Here is a 23,309-nt window from a genome sequence, read left to right as displayed (position 1 = left end):
GCCTGAATCTGCGGAGGAAGATGAAGCCAATGGAGATCGAGAGGGCAGCTTTGTTGGCTTTGGAGGAATGTGGGGAGAAGCAGACCAAGTCAGGCCAGGGCCTTTCAGGATTGGGACGGCTTCAGTGGTGGGATTCAGCCTGTTCGCACCAGTTTGGGAGAACCGGTTGTTAACTTTCTGAGCAGTTTGATGAACTGGTTGTTGGAAGAAATAATTAGGGCAGAGAACTGGTTGTTAAATTATTTGAATCCCACTACTGGATGGTTTGTAGGCAGGGAGGAGTAGGGGCAGGGTGACCAAGAGAGGGTAAGCAGTGAACATGAGGAGCAACAGAGCTCAGGCAATGAGCAAAGACCACTCCCTCCTGATTTCCAAGAATGGAGAATCGAGAGAAGGAGGGAACAATGGAGCCTGACTCAACAACTTGGGAGGAGAGCGCCCCACCCCTTTTCACAAGGCACACTTGGGCACTGAGCTTTAAGGAGACGCTGGGTGGAGGGGCATTCATGGAATTTTGTGTGCCGTTGATGTTGTTTGGAGTTCCCTGGACTTCTTGCTTCATTTCTTGCCTCCTGGGTTAATTGCTATGTTCCTTTGCTTCCTGGACTCATTGACTTATTCCAGTGGTGGGTTCTGGCTGCTGCTACCACCAGTTCGCTCAGGGATGCGCTGCGTGTGCATGCACAGTACTAAAAAAACAAGATGGCAATGCCTACGGTGCTGCTGAGAGAACCGGTTCAGGGGCATGGCAGGCCAAGTTACTACCTACTCAGTCAAACTGGGTCCGAACCGGTAGGAACCCACCTCTGACTTATTTCCTTGCCCTGCTGGATTGATTACTTTGCAGCCATTGTGCTCACAGCGTTGTGCTGGACTACTTGCATCCAGAAGCTGCTGGAGGTGTGTGTGTGGGTGGGTGGGTGGGTGTGGGTGTGTGATCACTTTGCTCTGGGACTTCCCATCAAAGTGGGAGCATTTGGGGAAAAGTTGGAGCAATAAAGGGGCGATTTGAACTATCAGCTAACTGTGTTGCCTCTGTGCCTTTCCCCGGGTCATCACAATTATATTTATATCTTCTTGTAAGTCATGTGAACTGCTTTCACTGTGGATGGTTTTAGAAACCAGATTAAAGTGCATAAAAATGCTTCCCCTCGCTTGCTTCCGCTTTTCTACTTCAAACATTTTATTTCATTTTCATTTTCCTTTATACAATCACTTAAATACTGTGCAGTTAAAAAGAAAAAAAAAGCAATAAATACAACTCATAACACTTCTATCCTTCATACACCCTTTCTTCTACCCCTCCAACTTTCATTTCTCCCCTCCAACAATCCCTTCTTCTACTTCCCCTCCCCCTCAACCATTCCTTTCTCCCCTTCCCACCATCTCACCCTCCTTACATTCCCTTCTCACTCCCTCTTCATTCCTCCCTCTTCTTCCGCTTTTCTGATTTGCATCGGGATGCGGAGATCAGTAGAGCCAGGGAATTGATAGAGAAGAATATGTGCAGCTCAGGGTTGAAACAAAGAGTTTTGTGACTTTGGTTGTTTTCTCGCCAACGTTTCATTATCCAAACGAGGGTACCGAGTTTGGGGTAATGAAATGCCAACAAGGAAACAACAAAGCTCAGAGGGACAACCAAGGACTGCTCAGAGTAAAAGGAATTAAAACCTTGTCTACTCTACCTGTTCTGCCCAAGCATGAGAATGACACATGGACTGTTTCTTGGGGAACATTCCCCAGTCTGCTCCGTCTTTTTGCTTCCCATCAAGGATGGAAATGCGTTCCGACTTCTACCAACACGGCACAGCAGTTCCTTCCTCCTTTTCTCAGGTGAAATTGAGATACTGTGGGTTTCTTTTTCTAGATCAAGGGCAGAGGAAGAATGATTCACTGGTAACTGCCCTGATGGCAAGGTGTCAAGTAGATAGAACAATCAACCCCAAGACACATTAAAAAAACCCTATTAAAAATACCAGTGGAAACCACCTGTCCTCAGAGACTTGTTTCACAGAAAGGAAATTGACACTTGATTTATTGGCACAGAACGGAGGGGGTCAGGGCCATGCTAATTGTTGTAGGAGGAAGCCTTCCTGAGAGCAGGACTCTGACCTAAGTAGCGATTTAAAAATCGGGTTTGTATAACCCTGAGAGGGGGGGTGAGATTTATTTAAGGAAAGCAGTGGTTATCACGGGTGGGTTCGCTCACGGACGCGGCACGCGCACACGCACATGTGCAATACTGAAAAAGTGATTCTGCACAGAAGCAAAAAAACAAGATGGCGCTGCTGTAGGCGCCACCGATAGAACCGGTTCGGGGACGTGGCAGGGCGAGTTACTACCTACTCAGCCGAACCGGTAGGAACCCACCTCTGGTGGTTATCAACCTTTTCTTTGCCACAAACCCCATGTAAATACCTCTTGTGGCCATGGACCATGCCCACAGACTCAACTCAAGATTTAAATCATCATTTCTTCAAATCTTTGCAGGGCCACTTTGACAACATCCTCCCTCCCCCAGGAGTCCATAGACCACAAGTAGGGAAGCAATGAATTATAGAACTAGGCAAAGTTTATCATCTAGCTAACTACATCCTATCAGGAGGGGAATCCAATAAGAACTACTCCTTGGTGTGTGCATCCAGAAACAAAGATTAGAAATCCCGTACCCAAAGCACAGCAGACAGAGGGACAAATGAAGAGTATACAAATCAGTGGTGGGATTCAGCCAGTTCGCACCCATTTGGGAGAACCGGTTGGTAACTTTATAAGCAGTTCGGAGAACTGGTTGTTGGAAGAAATCTCATTTTGTTTTTTTCTACTTTACAGGGCTAATCCTGGAAGGAAGGCAGGAAGGAAACATTCTGTTGTTGTTTCTAGCCTAATCTTTATTGCCCTGCTTACAGAAACAGCCTCTCTGGTTAACCCTTATTACATTGTAACAGCTAAGGTGAAGCGCCCATCAACGTGAGTGATGTTGAGTTGGCCACGCCCACCCAGTAACATGACCACCAAGCCCCACCTACCCTGCTGGTCATTAGGGCAGAGAAGCGATTGTTAAATTATTTGAATCCCACCATTGATACAAATATATCAGAGGTGGGCTGCTCCCAGTTTGGCCAACTGGTAGTGGCGGCGGCAGGAGGCTCTGCCAACCTTCCCCCACTCCCCGGATGCTTCTGCGCATGTACAGAGGCATCATTCGTGAGAGAGAGAGAGAGGGAGAGAGAGAGATCTTAAGTCTCTGTCTAGAATTCAGAATCCCCCTAATGGGAGTAGATGGTAGAATTAGATCAGGGTCTCCTTATGGAAGTAGATCATGACATGCTGGAAAATCTGTACCACTGAATTCACACCCCATAGCCACCCAAACATAACCCCTGGCCAGATGTTTCTGAAGCTGAAGAACAAATCGAAATCCAGCTAAGAGTTGCTTAAGACAGCTTCATTCCCAACTTGTTTAAGCACCACAGACAAGATGTTTAAAGCTGACATGCAAAAGTGATGCCCGGGACTTTCTTCCACTCTTACAAAACTTTTGCAGAACTTTTTCCCATCCCAGTGCTTTTGGGAAAGGATGTTGAATCAGATTTTAATTTGCTCAATTCTATTCAGTGTTGCTTGCTTTGTTCACTAGCAGGAACATTTGAACAATATTCGTGAGGAAACAAGAGAACTGCTAGTGATCTTTACTGCTAGTGATTTCTGCATTCAGCTCTTCATTTTCCTTCCCTGCACCATCACAGTCCCTCTGTTACAGCACCATTTCTCTGAGCAATATTATACAGATAATATGACTTGTAAGCACCATTGTGGTTTCTGGTTTCTTTCTAAGCTCCATTCCCTTTGCAGAGCATCATTCTCGTGTTTACAGAACACAGCCCAATTCTCTGCAAGTTCCATTGTGTAATAATCTCATCTACTTCTTGTTAGTTTCCCTATAAACTTCTGCTAAAAGATTTGAAGCAGCTAGTTTGAATTGACCCTGTGAAAGTCTGGAAGTATTGTTCCACATACTGGCCCTAGTGTTGTTGTTTTGAAACTAAGAACTGTTAGAAAACCAGCAGAAGTAGTAAACTTTCTTAAAAAGAGAATCCCCTTGTTCTTCTTTCAAGAGAAAACAGTTTGTATGCACACAAAGACAGGAAGCCTATATTCCATCTCAAAATTGTTGCTGAACTGTAATTTTAAAAGTGACAAAAGCAGAAGATCGTTATATGCAAAGGAAGCTGACATCCTACGCCACAACACATGTTTTTCATTTTGCTGTCATCGTGATTCCCCTCAGATGTGATGTTAGGAGCACCACGAGAAAAAACTAGGATGTAAATATCATAAAATAACCAGAGTTATTCTATTCTATTCTATTCCATTCTATTCTATTCTATTCTATTCTATTCTAATTTCTTCCAGCACTTTTCTACACTTCATCCATTCACATTGGGGGGGGGGGGCAGTAAATTTGCTTTAAGCATTCTTCATATATGAAGATGTAAACTTTAGAAAAGAGATGTGTTCTTGACTCTTTGATAGAAGTATTTGAAATATACTAATTCTCCTGGGTACATTATATTTAACTCAGTAATAAACAAAACATTAAAAAGTTTCACACTAGCCTAAAAGTGTTGATTTTATGATTTGGTTACTCAGTTGAGAATAGCAATAGCAATAGCAGTTAGACTTATATACCGCTTCATAGGGCTTTCAGCCTTCTCTAAGCGGTTTACAGAGTCAGCATATTGCCCCCAACAATCCGGGTCCTCATTTTACCCACCTCGGAAGGATGGAAGGCTGAGTCAACCCTGAGCCGGTGAGATTTGAACAGGCGAACTGCCGAACTAGCAGTCAGCTGAAGTAGTCTGCAGTACTGCATTCTAACCACTGCGCCACCTCGGCTCTATGAGAATGCTATCAAAAAATTCTAGGAAGTAGAACTTGATAACATGGAAAGTTAAATATGTTCTGGAGTAGCTTCTAGCTATAATTCATGTTTCTCTTTAATGCCGTAACTAAGTAATACAACTTTTTCACAAATTAATGTACTTCTTGTCATAAACACATTAATTTGTAACACATATTTTGCTTTATCTCTACACAGCACAAATTAGATAGTTGTTGGACATGGCTAAATCTGACATAAGTTTAATTGTGTCTGAAAAATACAGAAAGATTTTCTTACTCTGATTATTGGAAGAATGACGTGAAAATAGATATTTTAATCAGTCTTTCCCTCTTTTTATTGGTGTGGAATGATGTGATATTGTGCCCCAGAAGCAGAAAAGTATGCCTAAAAGAAACTGCCACTCATATTTCCTATTTAAAAATATATCCTCTAAAAGAAGAAAACTAGCATATTACTCACAGCCTACATACCGATACCAAAGAAAAGGGACTTAACCAGAAACCAAATGTACAAACTTCTGTATAATTTCCTTAATTTCACATGCTAGCAAAGTAATACTTGAGATTGGCCAATATACAATAGAGCCGAAAGTGGACAATGAAATGCCAGATGTTGTAGTTGGGTTTAGAAAAGGCCTTGAGAAACATATGACAAGCCTCAAATCATCACATTTTAGGCACATTATAATACTGGGAAAGAGGGAAGGAAACATAAAACCAGTAACCAGAAAAGTGTAACCACTAGTGAAGGTGATAGATGATTCTATTATAGTACTAATGGATGCACCATTGGAAGATATGAGGAAACAAGTTGGGAACAGATTACCCTGGAAGAGGTTGATCTGTGTGATCACTAAAAATTGACACCAATTTGATGGCACATAATTAGTCAACCAAAATTTCATATATGCAGTTATTACTATTAAGGTTGGTCTCACAATCAGTCAAATGTTTAGTGTGCAATTCAAACTATGCATCTACCAATCTTCTTTGCTGTAGCTGCTTTATTATTTCAAGTTCTTTCTTAATCTTCCTTATTTCTCAGTGATATTTCTTGAGTGAAATATCAGGGATATTTATTTCGGTCTTCTTTTTCATCAGTTTCTTTTCTTTCATCTGGTCTAGCTTGCTTGCATCTGATCTTAGCATGCTGATCTTCTTTTCCAGCCTGATTTTCCATTTTGATGGTGCCCTGTTGGCCTTTTTTTCTTGCTCGTTTATTTTACATCCAAGGTGTTCAGTTATAATTGCAGGCATGCTGTACATTACTTGGTTTGTTTCTTGCAGTGAGCTGTTGCTTATATTTGATATTACAGCATTGGCATATTTTAATACTTGTGCTAGCTGCTAGATGTAATAAGCTTCAGTGCTGACAATCTTATTCTGTTGTTATTGTGCTGTTCTGGATGTTCAGTTATTCTTTGTTTCAATACTTCATTTTTAGTTAGAGATCTTTGTTCTTTCTGAGGAACAGGCAGAGGAAAGGGTATTATTTCTCGCGGCCCAACAAAACCGCGCTCGTCAAAACAGCGGCGATAAAACCACGTCGCTAAAGCCGCAATGTCATCACCGCGACGTCATCACCGTGGCAACAACAGCGCAGCGACAGAAGGGCTCTTTAAAACTGCGCGGCGGCAGAAAGCCGATTTAAATTAAGGTAAGGGTTAGGATTAGGTTTAGGGGTTTAGTTTAAGGGCTCTTTAAAACAGCGCGGCGGCAGAAAGCCGATTTAAATTAAGGTAAGGGTTAGGATTAGGTTTAGGGGTTTGGTTTAGGGTTAGGTTTAGGTTTAGGTTTAGGTTTAGGGTTAGGGTTAGGGTTAGGGTGCTGAGTGCTTCGGAAGGTGCGGATTTGCCCTCCGCGGTTATGTCATCATGCTAGGGTCCCCTTTTTCCTTAGTGCTTTGGACGGCGCAGATTTGCCCTCCGCGCTTATGTCAGCGCGGATAAGGGCTTCGCAGTTTTGTCGGTGAACCTTTATTTCTCATATACTGAAGAAATGGAATCCAACCAGTCTGATACCTCAAAACCGTATTTTTCAGAGTATAAGATACTCCAAAGTATAAGACGCATCTAGCTTTTGGGGAGGAAAACCGGGGGGGGGATCTGCTTCTGCTTCCCAGCAATTTGCCTCCTTGCAACAAACAGCAAAGAGTACAGACAATATACACTGTTTGTAGTGTTACATTTCAGACTATACTTGTACTGATGCTGTTAAAATTGATGTGCTTTCTGGAAGTATAGTTATTCTCTGCTATTTAAAAGAAGATTCAACAGCACTGGGCCTCTTCAGATCAAGCATTTATTTTAAAAAGCTTCTTCATTTTGTTAAGCGGTGTAGAACAATAATAAACAATAGACTTTTTTAAAAAGTCTAATAAATTGAACATTCTATAGGCATTTATAGTTATTGACTAACCTTCTTGCAGCAAACAGCCTGATTAGCAGAAGAAAAAAGAATCTGCCTCTGCCTCCCAGCAATTTGCCTCATGGAGCAAACAGCAAGTTTCACTTTCAGGCCTCCAGATGTTAAACAGAACAGCTGTTTTAGGCCGCAAGGATTGCTATAGCCCAGGGATAGCTAAACTTTTTTGGATCGCGTGCCAAAAGCGGGGGGAGAAGTGCAGTGGGGTCGTGTGTGGGTGTGCCCACCCCTATAATGCTATGCATGTGACACCAGCGTGCATGTGTGCGTGACCAGCGCTCCCCCTGCTTTTGATGTGCTTTTTTCGCCTTTCCCAGGCTCCAGAGGCTTTCTAGGAGCCTGGGGAGGGCGAAAACACTCTCCCCTGCCCCTTCACTCTACATGGGGCAGCCCTTGAAGAGTGTTCGGAGACTCCAGCTGGTCCAGAATGCAGCCGTGCAAGCGATTGTGGGTGCACCCCGGTACACCCACGTTACACCTATCCTCCGCGAGCTGCACTGGCTACCTATTGGTCTCCGGATACGCTTCAGGGTGCTAGTTATCACTTATAAAGCCCTACATGGTATTGGACCTGGGTACTTGAGAGACCGCCTTCTGCCAATTACCTCCCACAGACCCATTCGATCCCACAGATTAGGCCTCCTCCGTATTCCATCTGCCAGCCAATGTCGGCTGGCAACTACTCGGAGGAGGGCCTTCTCTGTGGCTGCTCTGGCCCTTTGGAACGAACTCTCCGTGGAGATTCGGACCCTCTCCACCCTTCGGGCCTTCCGGACGGCCGTGAAGACCTGGCTGTCCCAGCAAGCCTGGGGTTGAGTTCCCCCCCCCCTCCTACTCGAATTTGCTGTGTCTGTTGTGCTTTTAAATTGTTCGTATTGTCTGATTGTTTTGTCTTACTTTTTGTAATTTCCCCTCCCTTGGCTTTTGTTCAGCTGCCCTGAGTCCCTTAGGGGAATAGGGCGGCCTACAAATTGAATAAACTCCAAACTCACAGAGGCCTTCTGGAGGCTTCAGGAGCTTCCCTGAAGGCTCTGGAGCGCAAAATAAATGGCCCTATGGGCACACTAGAATTTTGGGAATGGACTTCCGGTTTGCTCGTAGGGCCAATTTTCACCCTCCAGAGCTTTCAGGGAAGCCTCTGATGAGCAAAAAAATGGCCTTAAAAGAAGGTGGAAGTCAGCTGGCCAGCGTGCACATGCACGCCGGAGCTGACAGGGCAATACCTCACGTGCCCTAACAAATGGCCCCACGTGTCACCTGTGGCATACATGCCATAGGTTCGCCATTACGGCTGTAGCCTATTGCAGCTTCCGCAAGCCCCATTTTCCCTGTTTGCTGCAAGGAGGTAAATTGCTGGGAGGCAGAGGCCAAAGTGTGGGGGCCGGTAGGTGGGTGGGGCTATATTCAGTGTATAAGACGTCCCCAAATTTTCACCCTCTTTTAGGGGGGGGAAAGGTCCATCTTATACTCCGATGGGTATTTTTGTATAGCGCACTTCTTCTCAAGTGTTGAATACTGCCTAACACAAGTAGAAATGACAATTCTTGTCTGACTGAGGAACATAATTAAAGTAGTATTTTGGATACATATACTTTTCATACTATAGAATTGCTGGCCATATGGGCTCATTATCTCTAACCAGATTGTCATTATGATGCTGCCAGAGAAATAGTTGGCACTGTGACAGAAATATTCCATTTGGGAATGGGGACGATCTATTCTTTACAATAGTGACTTTATAAGTAACACGAATGTAAGAAGAAAAGGTTTCAGATGGTTTGTCCCTGGCAGATGCTTCATAGTCATGTTTTGATGGGAACTGAATTTAGAAAAATAATAAGCAGGACATGAAACCCTTTGGAATAACTTAATTGCTGTCTGTAGCATCACCCCAACAACCCAAGTACATAACCTCTTTTATAATAAAATGATTTAGCAATGGAATCCCCCATAGCAGATAGAAACAAACCCACCTCCTACCCAATAAATTATTCTTTCTCTCCAGCAAAATCCCATGCAGCGTCTACTGAGATTCTAAGCCAAATGTGGGCTTTGTTAGCTTCAGAGCTGTGATTAAATAGTGACACAGTGTCTTATTAAATGATCTACGTGCTGGGTATTTTTAAACCTTTTTGCAGTTTTCCTGGAGACAAAGGCACAACATAGGATTTGTTTGCTGCCTACAAAAGCTTATACTCCCAAGGAAAACAATCCAGTCGTTCTGTTTTGCTACTCTTTGAGATAAACAAAGAGTGTCAGACACCCGGAGACTTTAACGTTGGAGCCCTGGTGGGTTTAGGAAAATCGCTAAAAAACCTTGCCACTTCCTAAATCTACCTTAGCAGAGCAATGTTCCTATCTGGTGTTATTAGCAATTCGACTTATATACCGCTTCACAGGGCTTTCAGCCCTCTCTAAGTGGTTTACAGAGTCAGCATATTGCCCCCAACAATCCGGGTCCTCATTTTACCCACCTCGGAAGGATGGAAGGCTGAGTCAACCCTGAGCCGGTGTGATTTGAACCGCCGAACTGCAGTTAGCAGTTAGCTGAAGTGGCCTGCAGTACTGCACTCTAACCACTGTGCAACCTCGGCTCTATTGGTTGGTGATCATTTTTTGACCACTGCAGAAAAAAACAATTGCTACCAACCTGCTTTCCATTGAGGACCTGTACATTGCACGAGTCAAAAAGAAGACTGTGAAAATATTTACAGATCCCTCACATCTTGGACATAGATTGATTCCACTCCTACCCTCAAAACCAGGCCATAGAGCACTGCACATCAGAACAACTAGACACAAGGACAGTTTTTTCCCTGAACACCATCACTCTGCTAAACAAATAATTCCCTCACCATTCTCAAACTATTAACTAAGTCTGCATTACTATTACTATTAGTCTTCTCATCGTTCCTATCTCCCATTTCCTCCCACTTATGACTGCAGGATTGTAACTTTATGGTTTGTATCCTTACAATTGATATTGATATTGATTGCTTCCTGATTGCTTATTTGTACCCTATGATTATCATTAAGTGTTGTACCTTATAATTGGTGACAAATGTATCTTTTCTTTTATGTACACTGAGAGCATATGGACTGTTAGGAATATAATTCTAACAGTTGGCAATATATAAATCATGTAACAATGTTGTATCTGTTTCTTTAAACATGCTGTAAAATGTGATTGGTTCCTGTTTTTCTTCAATCGGCCATAAGAGGGAGCCAGAATGACTGTTAGTTCTCTCTCTGTTCATTAGATGCTGGGCTGATCTGATCTGAGTGCCGTGGCGTGAGCTATTGTAAGTTTTGCAACTGTTAGCAAACCTTGATTACTGGACTGATTATATGTTACTGGACTATGTTATTTGTATTATCCCTTTACTGAAAGACATTGATGACTGACTGTCTTAACCGTGAATGACTTGGACTTTTTGATGGACTCTGATACCTCTAGTTCCACGAAAGTAAAAGCCTATTTAAACTGCAGTGTCTCTGTATGCTGGTTTGTGTGTTCTCCAACACAACTCTCACAACGCTTCGCTGAACGTACTCACTCTCCCAACGGGAAGCTTACCTAACATGGACCAAAGTCAAATTCCTTGTGTCAAATTCACACCTGGCCAATAAAGAATTCTATTCTATTCTATTCTATTCCACTTATTTTATTCATCAGTCACCTCCAGACCTGGGGGCTGTTGACTCTCCATCTGAGGGCTGACAGGGATGGCCCAGGCTCCACCTCTTTCTCTCTCGCTCTCTTTCTGCCAGCTCCATTCCTTCTTCCCCCTCAGAGCTCCCAGATTGCCCTAATGCTAACCCTGACTTCCATGCCACCGCCGCCTCCTCCTCCTCTGATTTGGCTGCTGGAGGGCCCAGTGGCCAACAGGCCACAAAAGTCCCTTTTCTCTAACACCTATGGAGTCATGGGTCATCATTTCCTAGGGCGAGTCTGACACTACCTGTAATCATTTGAGAAGCTTTAAAAAGTGGAGATTGAAGGTCAAGAATTCTGGAAACACTGAAAAAACATTCCTTACATTTCTGCGTGACGCCGTCAGAAATGTATAACAGTGACAATGAGAAAATGAACCGGTACGGTGAATGAAGTGAGCATTCACAGTGTAGGTGTTTCCTATCTTCCATTCTACCACATTACCTTTTTTCAGTTGGACTAAGAGATTACTGTGTTATAATTTTTATTATGTTTTTAAAAACCTGTATATTATTTTGCTAATAGATTGGTTTCCTGACCATCTCCTTTGTGAAATTTAATCCGGTGGTTAAATTCAAGAAGAATCACATCCGTATGGGCCAATGTAAGAATCTGCCTTCCATGGATTTGGGAAGCGGAAATATGGCAGAAAATAGTATAGGGAGGAGGTAGAATTTTACTGTACACGTTTAGTAATTTAATTAATATATCAAAAAGATAGGGATTGTGAATTCAGTGGTCAATAGACAGTATGGTTTATGTGGCTCTTTTTATTATTCAAATCATCTGCAACCTAATTCATGCTCTTAATAGCAAATGTACCCACATACCAATCAGGAAATTCCATTTGAATCAGTTCCTCGGAGGTTCACCTTCGATTTAATTAAGGGAACATGAAAAGCCTTCCTTCTCATCAAACGGAATAACACTGAAGACATAAAAGCAGCCAGCAGCTTGCATCTAGAAGTTTATTAGTTAAACCTGGTAATCACATTTGAAAAGACACTAATAGTGAGATCAAACAGTGGAAATATGTTGCTTTGGGGTTGTTATAGTAACCGGTAGGGCAACTCATAGAACACTTTCATGTGAGTTTGAAATGTGGAATCCTGACTTCTAAGGAGAGATTCAATTGGAAAATGTGCATGGCTGAATCATGGAGAACAAGGGGGTGATGTTGTGAATTTGTACTGTCTCTGTCTCTCTCTGTGTCTCTCTGTGTCTCTTTCTTTCTGTTTCTTTCTCTTTCTCTCTCTCTCTCTGTCTCTCTCTCTTTCTCTCTCTCTGTCTCTCTTTCTCTGCCTCTCTCTGTCTCTCTCTCACTTTCTTTTTCTCTCTCTCTCTTTCTCTTTCTCTTTCTATCTGTTTCTCACTCTGTCTGTCTCTTTCTCTTTCTCTTTCTCTCTCTCACAGACTTTTTTTCTCTCTCTCTTTCTCTTTCTCTTTCTTTCTTTTTCTCTCTCTGTCTGTCTCTGTCTCTTTCTCTCTTTCTGTCTCTCTCTCACTTTCTTTTTCTCTCTCTCTTTCTCTTTCTCTTTCTTTCTCTTTCTGTCTCTCTTTCTCTCTGTGTGTGTCTGTCTCTGCCTCTGCCTCTGTCTGTCTCTGTCTCTCTTTCTCTCTGTCTCTCTTTCTGTGTGTGTGTGTGTGTGTGTGTGTCTGTCTCTTTCTCTGCCTCTCTCTGCCTCTCTTTCACTTTCTCCTTCTCTCTTTCTCTTTCTCTCTCTTTCTCTTTCTTTCTCTCTATGTCTGTCTGTCTGTGTCTCTTTCTCTCCCCTCTTCCATTGGCTTGTCTCCCTCTTTAACCAAAGAAGAAAGTGAGGTAGATTCACAAAATGAGTTTGCACGAGAGAAAATCAACAGAAGAGTAAGAATGTGTTGTTTTTTGTAGGAATGCTTGAGTCATCTTCAGTTTGCTTTCTCCTTCAACCCAATTACGTTTATTTATTTAATTTATTTATGTAGAAAATTTATTTAGGGAAATTTATATAGCCCCCTACTCTCTCACAGCCACTCTAGGTGGCTTATAAGCAATCAAAACACAGCCCAGGAAGTCCTTGACATATGACCCCAATAGAGCCCAAAATGTATGTTGCTAAGTGAGACATTTGTTAAGTGAGGTTTTTTCTTTCTCGCCACGGTTATTAAGTGAATCACTATACTTGTTAACTCCCACTAATTATGCCTAGATATGTGGAGAATTAAAAAGCCTTTTCATCAGATCTTAAGAAGCTGGAGCAGGTAATTCAAGATATCTCAGGCCTTTAAGGTTGGGTTACTGTTCTGACCCCCTCCTCTGTCCAGTAACAAATGCCGAGACAAGCTTAACTGGAATTTCACAGCACTTTAATTAACAAGAAACATAAACTTCAGTGGCTAAAAGCCCAAGCATAAACAAACAGATAAGAACCTTGGCAGCAACTCAGACTTTGACATAGACAGATAACAGCTTCTCCAGCGTTATCCTGCAAATCAGACTCCTCCCGGAGTCCCTCCTTAAATACAATATTGAGAGGAGCCTAATTACAACCAGCTGAGTCCAATTATCTTTTGTAACTGCGTAGCTGCTCTCTACATCGATCTGCCCGGCGTTGCCGAGCATCCAGGACTACCTCTCTTGTCTCCTCATCACTACTCCAAGGCCTGACATCAGGAACATACTCCTTTCGGCTCTCACCGCTGCTCCATGCCTCAGGCGCCTCCTGGTGGCCAACCAGCCTCTCTGCACCCTGCTGGGAGTCAGAACCCTGTCAAGGGTCCTCCACCTCTTCCAGAGCCGACTCATAAGGCCCCTCACTGACGGAGTCTGTCTGCAGCTCCAATGGCTCCTGCTGGGCCACAACAGATTACCATAGAGCCGAGGTGGCGCAGTGGTTAGGGTGCAGTACTGCAGGCCACTTCAGCTGACTGTTATCTGCAGTTTAGCAGTTCAAATCTCACCGGCTCAAGGTTAACTCAGCCTTCCATCCTTCCGAGGTGGGTGAAATGAGGACCCAGACTGTGGGGGCAATTTGCTGACTCAATTTGCTAAAAATCTGTAAACTGCTTAGAGAGGGCTGAAAGCCCTATGAAGCGGTATATAAATCTAATAAATAAATAAATAAAATATTTAAGTTCTCAAAATCCAGTTGACTACATTTTGGTGGAAGCCTTTATACTTTTATGTATTTGTGCTTCCATTTATTAGTCAATCGCATTTTTGCCGCAGCAATATGGCAACTCTTCTTTTAAAACTTTATAAACATTTTCTGGGATATTTATGGGACGAGCAATCAAAAGGGTCAAACTAGTGACCCCAACGGAGCAATCCCAAGTCTTGCTTTTTTTTCTGTGCATTGTATTTTAAAATATTATCCATTTTCTTGAGTGCTTGCCGAAGCTGACAATTCAGTGCCAATCACCATATTTTTGGAGTATAAGACGCACCTTTTTCCCTCAAAAAAGAGGGTGAAAATCTGGGTGCATCTTATACACTGAATACAGCATTTTTGGCCTCCCAAAACCCTGCTCCCTTTGCAAAAATGGCCATGCCTAGTCTTTAAAAGGCTTCCAGAGTGCTCTTGGGGGCTGGGGAGGGCAGAAATGAGTGAAAAATGGGCGAATATTTGCTCATTTTGCCCTCCCATCCCCCAGAAGCACTCTATAAACCCCCTAAAGGCTATGCATGCCCCTTTTTTTGACAAAAAATGACCCCATTTTGCAAAAAAAGGGCCATTTTTTGCTCATTTTTGGTCCCCCCTCCAGCCCCCAGGAATACTCTACAAGCCTCCTAAAAGCTATTCATGCCCTTTTTTGACAATTTCCCTGAAAAACGGGCCATTTTTTGGAGATCTGCAGAGTGCAAAACCCCTTTTTTTTAATTTGCCTCTTCAAAATCTTGGTGCGTCTTATACTCCGAAAAATACAGTAATCAACCAAACCAAATACTGTAAATACATTTGGAAAAAAATCAATTAATCAATCAAGCCAGTAAATCCATCCCTTGAATGCAGGGGAATGGCTTTGCTGTTACCAATGTTTTTTTAAAAAAAGAGAGAGATCTGATTCAACACCCTGGGGTAGCTGACTCTCTTCAGTTTAAATCTTGGAAATAATTGCATGTTGAATTCTACAAAAAAAGTAAATAAGCAAACTGAGATTTCAGCCCAGATTGCTTATCTACAAAGACAACCGTATGAATTGCTTCTTCTTTTTTTTTTAAAAAAAAGACATTTCCAAGAAGTTTGATTTCTTATTTTTCTGTACAGCACTCTCTCAAAGAATGATTACAGCAGCGCTGCCTGTGCCAAACATTTGATTCAACCCGCATTGTGCTGAGGCTTGCACTGAACTCCAGAAAGTGCACAGAGATGATTCAAAGCAAAAGAAACCGTCACTAAAGAGATCTAAGAAAGGAGTTCCATTCAGAAGGAAGAAGAAAAGGAATATGTTTGCGTCAAACCAGGGGGGGAGAAAAACTTCCTCCCAAGAATGAAATGATGAATGAAAGGTTTGTTAAGCCATCTAAAATAAATTACAATTTTGTGTACAATAAATGGAAAAGAAAAACAAACACACAGACCAGCAAATAAATACATTTCACAGTCTGGACTACAGCCTTGGAATTTTCAAGTGCTCCTCATCCAAATATTGATTTGGTCTGCCGCAAAACAGGACATCTATCTGTATCTAATGTGTATCTACTGAGAGAGAGAGAGAGAGAGCACACGCTCGTGCCCGCACCCATAATCCAATGTGCACATGACACCCCCCCATACACCCCCATGCACCCTCCCCATGCATGCATGCATGACCCCCTGTGCATGTGTGACCCCCCCCCCCCCGTCCTCCTCCCTCCCCACTTTTTGCTTTCAGGTTGATGCAGGAGGCTTTCCAGGATCAAAATGGGATATGGGGGGCTTGCGTGGCGCTTCTGTGCCCAGTTTTGGGCCTGGAAAGCTTCCTGCACCAACCTGGAAGCCAAAATGAAGCACAGGGGCGCAAGGCCCCCAAATGCAATTTGAGTGATCCCTCTGCGCATATGCCCTCCCCCTCTGCGCATGCGTGGCAGAGACTGGAAGACCAGCTCACTAGTGGGAGGCGCATGCACAATGGATTGGATTGGATTTATTAAATTTATAGGCCGCCCAATCCCAAAGGACCCTGAATGGAGCTCGGCTGGGGTGACAGCTGCCCACAGAGAGGGCTCTGTGTGCCACCTGTGGCACGTGTGCCATAGGCTTACCATCACGGATATATAGAATGTGTTCTTCTTGGCCCACATGAGTATAAAATTCAGAAATGCCATCTTGAAGTTTGGAAAAGTCACAGAGTTCAGGAAGGCAAGGAATATGCCTACCCCATTTGCCATTGTGATTTGAAACAAATAGAATAGCAATAGCACTTAGAGTTATATGCCACTTCACAGTGCTTTACAGCCCTCTCTAAGCAGTTTACAGAGTCAGCCTATTGCCCCCAACAATCTGGCTCCTCATTTTACTCACCTCGGAAGGATGGAAGGCTGAGTCAACCTTGAGCCGGTGAGAATGGAACTGCTGAACCATTGGCAGCTGGCAGCCGGCAGTCAGCAACAGCCACCTGCAGTACCTCAATCTAACCACTGCACCACCACACCTCATAATGCTTTATATCCAGCTGGTTTGGCCAGTTAAATATCACTTCTTCTTGTTGCTTCTTTCTAAACTATACCAGAGCCTCGAGAAGAAATGCCAAAGCAGGTCTCATATTGTTGGCAAATCTAATAGTACAAGGCTACTCTTTCACAACAAAGAAAGTAAAGAACCAAGAAAAATCAGGGGTTAATTTGTGTTCCTTGTGAGATAGGTACACAAGCTGACTAATTAAGACTCATGCATTATAATGCTAACGCCATACAAAAAAACAATAACCACAAAACAGCAAGAAGAGAGAAACCATAGGTTGTTGAGCAGGATTTGCTAAAGTATTTTAATCTTGAAGGCAGACATTGCCATGCAATGTAGTTCAAGATTGAATGCCAAATTCTTATCAGAATAAAAGCATTGCCCTTTTTTAAAAAGCGTCTTTTTTTTTATTCCCCCGATGCAGTAGTAAAATAGTAGAAGCCGTAATCATGTGAGACATATTTAATTTATAAAGCCTCAAGAATAATGTTGGCAGGCACCAATAGCAATGTCTTTTTGTGCCATATTAAGATAGGCTATGGAGGCAGACCAAATGGCTACTCATTTTTATAAATAAGTCTTGTATTGTTTAGATATTATTCTTAACTCCAAACTATGTGCACTAGGAAAAACAATGCATTGGTGTTATTTTTATATTTCATAACCATTTCTAGGGGAAAATTGATAATTTACGACAGGAACAAAGTCTGTAGTGTGGTGTTTCTCAATCTTGGCAACTTGAAGATGTGTGGATTTCAATTCTCAGAATTCCCCAGTCGGCAAGCTGGTTGGGGAATTCTGGGAGTTGAAATGCACACATCTTCAAGTTGCTAAGGTTAAGAAGCTGTTATTTGCTTCCATTTTCTTTTTTCTTTTTCTTTTTTGGCATGTTCTTCTGCAGTGAGGAAAGATCTGGCCAAGGTGCTGAACATTGATAATCAGAAATCCTATTCTTCCTTTCTTCAGTAAGCTAATGATCTTGCTAACCAACAGAATAAAAGCTAAATTACCAGCTTTTCTTTCAACTTTCAAACCTAAGACAGAGAAAATAAAGTAGAATAGAAATTATGCAGAGAAAATAAAGAGGAATAGCAATTATGCATTATCCTAAAGTCAACTCTGGGCGCATATAATCATTCCAAATTGAACTCTAGGTAACTTTTTAAAAACAGGAGATAAAGCAAATCATTTGCACATGCCTCAGGCAGTCTGAATCTCTTATTTTAATCAGAGACTGCTGCAGCTACCAGGTCTAGGCCATAAACCAATCAGAAGATCATTAATAGCAGCAATGGCAATAGTAGCATCTGATTTTAAGGTTAATCTTATTGATTATATTGCACACTATCCCTAGCTCTTCTCTTAAAAGAATGGCTGATTAATAAATATGAAATATCAATAGATATAAATACATGATTTAAAGTTTTCTGCCTTCCTTTCCTATTATTTGGTGTCATCTGGAATTTGGCAGCCTAGATATGGCAGATCTAGAGATCGCTGATCATGATGAAGTTTGAAAATATTGTATGTTCATGTTTGCAAATGACCTGAAGATCATGTTTGACATACAAATATCAGCAAATGCACCAGCTGAAAAGGGAGACTAGAAAGAACTTTGATTTATGCCCCCTCACTTCCAGTTTTGATGCAGAGACCCCACTCCAGCCCTTTCTGTCCTTTTTCTATTTTATTTCTTTTAATCCTTTCCCTTCAATCTTTTCACTTTTTGGGGTGTGTGTGTTATTTTTCTTTATTTGTTCTTTAGTCAAGCTTAAAAGCTGGATTCTTAACAGTCTTGGTTTTTTAAAAAAAACTTGGAATATCCTTCTATCTATCTATCTATCTCTATCTATCTATCTATCTATCTATCTATCTATATCTATATCTATATCTATATCTATATCTATATCTATATCTATATCTATATCTATATCTATATCTATATATCTATATCTATATATCTATATCTATATATCTATATCTATATCTATCTATATCTATCTATATCTATATCTATATCTATATCATCTATATCTATCTATCTATCTATCTATCTATCTCTATCTATCTATATCTATATCTATATCTATATATATATATATATATATATATATATATATATATATAATATATTATATATATATATATATATATATATATATATATATATATATATATATATATCTTTAATATACATAATATATTATATATATATATATATATATATATATATATATATATATATATATATATATATATATATATATATATATATATATTATATATATATATCCATATCCATATCCATATCCATATCCATATCCATATCCATATCCATATCTATATCTATCTATATCATCTATATCTGTGTGTGTGTGTGTGTGTGTGTGTGTGTGTGTGTGTGTGTGTGTTCCAGCATAACTCTGGAATGTCTTGAGCAATTTCAACCAAACTTCGTACACAGATGACTTACTGTCTGGAGAAAAATATTGTGGGGGTAAGACACCCCTAATACCCCTCGGTGTGTTCTGTTAAGATACAGCCTGTTGTGCCTTAAAATGGCTTCTACTGTACTGTCACAAAATGGCATCTACAGTGCAGTGGAGTTGCCATGGGAACAGCTTCACAGTACTCCACAAGGGGGCTCCCTCTGGTAAGGGGGAAAATCCAACATTAGAAATTACGTTTGGTCCAGACATTTCTCCCCTATAAATAAATACCCAGGCAATGCCAGGTTATTGGCTAGTTTCTTATAAGGAATCAAGTTCTGGACAAGTGACTCCCAGAAAAGCACTGAAACAAGTTAGAATTGATGACTGGCTTACAGAATTAGATTGCATGCCAGTAAGCACAGAATATTCATTTGGTTTAAATAATCACCCTGAACCTCTGACTGATTTACAAATGGGGTCAGCTCAAGAGGTAGATGCAGAAAACAAGAGCAGTCAGGATGAACCGGTTTCCCTTTCTTGACAGGTCAATTTATCAGTGAATCAGCAGACAAACAGCTCAAATAATGACAATATATGGAATACTTTATAGCAGACTTTTCTCAGGCTGATTGCATGGCAAACCGAGGCTTCCTGGCTGACACAGTTTCTTTAGTTTACTGAAGAAATACCATCAATGTACAAATCAAGAGCCGAGGTGGCGCAGTGGTTAGGGTGCAGTACTGCAGGCCACTTTAGCTGACTGTGATCTGCAGTTCAGCGGTTCAAATCTCACCGGCTCAAGGTCGACTCAGCCTTCCATCCTTCCGAGGTGGGTGAAATGAGGACCCGGACTGTGGGGGCAAGTTGCTGACTCAATTTGCTAAAAAAAATTGTAAACTGCTTAGAGAGGGCTGAAAGCCCTATGAAGCGGTATATAAGTCTAATAAATAAATAAATTAAATAAATAAATAAATAAATTAGATTCTCCCTTATATCTTTTAAAATATTATCAGGTAGTTCTCTGATAGATAGGAAGATCAGCTCAACTTACTCCACTATTGTAATATATTTTTACAACCAGTTCACTATCCAAAACAAGATATTGGACATATTCAAATGGGAAGCATTAAAGAAAGCAGCATTTTGGGGGTCTTCTTCTAAGTACCTCAATCTCTCAGATAGGCCTAGCCATTGTGAAAGGGTTACCAATCTCCAAATATGTATGACTCGTACAGATGATGTTACCTAGTTTGGGGAATGAAATGTCTGCAAGAAAACAACCAAGCTCAGGACTCCTGGAGAATAAAGGAGGATACAAATATTCTCTTTTGGTAAAGAGGTTTGTATATTCTTCTTTACATTCTAACAAACGTTTAATTCTCAGATGTATTGGCTGAATCCTTAACGAAAGCTACCTGTCAGGGTTCCAAATAGCATCCAAAAGTAAATCAGAGCCCAAGGCAAAGTATTGCCCAAAGTTCCAATTTATTAAGAGATCTATGTTGGCACATCTGGGAAAACCTGAATCTGAAAGCTTCCCAGTATTCCCCACCCAGTTTAAAGTTCAAGATCTTGCCCACATACCCACAAGTCCATCACATGGTCCAATCTTCCACTGCCATGCTGGCAGTTCCACCCATCCAGTTCCGGTCAGGTGCAGAGATAAAGGATGACCTTAGCTTTCTAGAAAGAATTTTGTTATGGCCACATCGCATCTTGCTCCTACAATCCCTCCTCCCATTTTCCCACAATAGAAAAGGCATAGTAAAATAATAGAAAGTGTGGCAGGCCAAAGATCCAAAAGAAAAGATGGCTGCAGGCTTGACACTACAAGGAATTGAGTTTGTTGGTTAATATTTCATCGGCAGAACAGCTCTAGTTTAATTAAGACCATGTGAAATCTTATTATGTACTCAGCAGAAAACCACACTGTTTTTACTGTAACTTTGCCCCAGATAAGGTTAAAAGTCTGTAATTCTTTACCTAACAATACTTATTGTTGAGGAAACACCCATAGCAATATCAAATGGATTTCAGACCATTGCAATCAATAGTCTAAAACACTATTACATTGCTGGATTTTAAGCATTGGATAATACTACTGCCACCATCATTAATATCAGAACACAGAAGTGCCCTCTCTGTTTTCCTAGCGTTCTTCTTCTGCCCTCTTAGTTGAGAGACAGATTCTGACGCTTATTTTGACCTATCAGGTCACATTTCAGCATTATAATTATGGAGAAAAAGACATAATGACAGAGATGGACGCTCATCCAGCTAGAGATTTGCAGGTCCTTCACATCAGCCAGATTGACTAGATTTTCACCCTGCTCTACTCCAGACATACCATAGACATCTCTTCACAAGCTACATATTCAAAATACAATAGAAGAAAGTTAAGTGCATTATAGCAGAGTAATGGCTCCGTGGTTAAAGATGTTGAGTTTGTCAGCTGGAAGGCTGACAGCCCAGGTTCAAGGTACCATGCAACAGGGTGAGCTCCTGTCACTTGCTCCAGCTCCTGCCCACCTAGCAATTCGAAAGCATGCAAATGCAAGTAGATAAATAGGTACCACTTTGGTGAGAAGTTAACAGCATTCTGTGCACCTTAGTATATGATCATTACATGATCACGGAAATGTCTTCAGACAATGCTGGCCTCCTCGGCTAAGAAACAGGGATGTCCACTGCTTCCTAGAATCAGACATGACTGGTCAAGGAAAATCTTTACCTTTAAGTACATTGTGCCCAGTGGTGGATTACGACCAATACACCCTGGTACGGGCGTACCGGTGCCTGCCGGGAGCACCAGGTACCGTTCTGGTATGGTGCTCCAGAGGGCCCACCCGCCCACTCGCACTCCTTACCGGTATTTGAAGTTTTTGGGGTTTCCGCACACGAAGTATATGGCACCTGCGCATTGCTCCGCCAAGGAGCTGGTGTGTTGCGGAGGCATCGCAGAGCATCACAGGCAGTAAGTACATATGCGTGCGCTGCACACATTCATGTGGTGGGAACCCGGCCCCGTTGCACCATACCGGTTGCAACTGGATCCAGAACCCACCACTGGTTGTACCGATAGGACAAGCACTTCTCCCTTCAGTCACATTTCCCATAAATTGTCTGTGCCTTAATAACTAAGAATGATCAAATAATGTCACTGCAAAGTTAGATGGGGAATGCTTTCATTTCTTCCTGTTACCAGACTAGGGGAGAATAAGATCTTCATCAAGAAAACAGCAACAAAATGGTATCCAATTGTAGAAACATGAGCAGGTAGACGGTTTATCATTATTATGGACTTTTATGGATTCTACACGTTTATCACTGGAGGTTTTTAAGGAGAGACTAGACCAGTGATGGCGGACCTTTTCAGCACCGAATGCTGAAAAGGTCGCACAGAAATGTCACACATGCACTCACCGGGGTCATGCTCCGGAAAAGCTAAACTTCCAGGTTCTAGTGCGCACCTGATGATTAGCTGGACAGTGCACATGTCCACGGTTCGCCACTGCCACTCACACAAAGGACAGCTGATCGTCATGCCGCATGCATGCCAGAAACCCTGAAGACAAACAGGCAAGGCTGCGCGTGCTGGGCAGCATGGCTTCGTGTGCCACTTTGGACATGTGTGCCATAAGTTCGCCCTCACGGGACAAGGCAGTCACTTATCTGAAATAGTATGGGTTTTCCTGCTTGAGCAGGGGGCTGGACTAAAAGACGCCCAAGGTCCCTTCCTATTCTATTCCATCCTATTCTTTAACGTCCCAGATTGTTTTTTTAAAAATAGACACAAGCCCAAAATACAGTAATACCAGAGCAAGCACCTCGGTCTTATCAGCCAGTTCTATACCTCAGAGAATTTCTACATGGATGGCAGTGGTGGGTTTCAAACTTTTTTAAAACCTCTTTTGTAGATGCAGCCTGCTTTGTGGGAGTGGCTTGCCGGCCATGTGACTGGGTGGGAGTGGCTTGCCAGCCATGTCACTCTGGCATTGAAGCATGCAAGTCTTAAAGCTGTCAAGTTAGAAGACCCTTGCACCCCTAACCCTTTGGAAAAAAATCCCAGGGGTGTTCAAACTTGACAGCTTTAAGACTTGAGGACTTCAACTCCCAGAATTCCTCCTCTCGCTCTTCATCTTGATGATGTGTGGACGGTCAGGGGGAGGGAGCTGGAACAGGTTCTAAATGGCACTG

This window comes from Thamnophis elegans, chromosome 9 (genome assembly GCF_009769535.1).
Source record: "Thamnophis elegans isolate rThaEle1 chromosome 9, rThaEle1.pri, whole genome shotgun sequence".
NCBI classification, from domain to species: Eukaryota; Metazoa; Chordata; class Lepidosauria; order Squamata; family Colubridae; genus Thamnophis; species Thamnophis elegans.
This window is presented reverse-complemented; position numbering follows the sequence as displayed.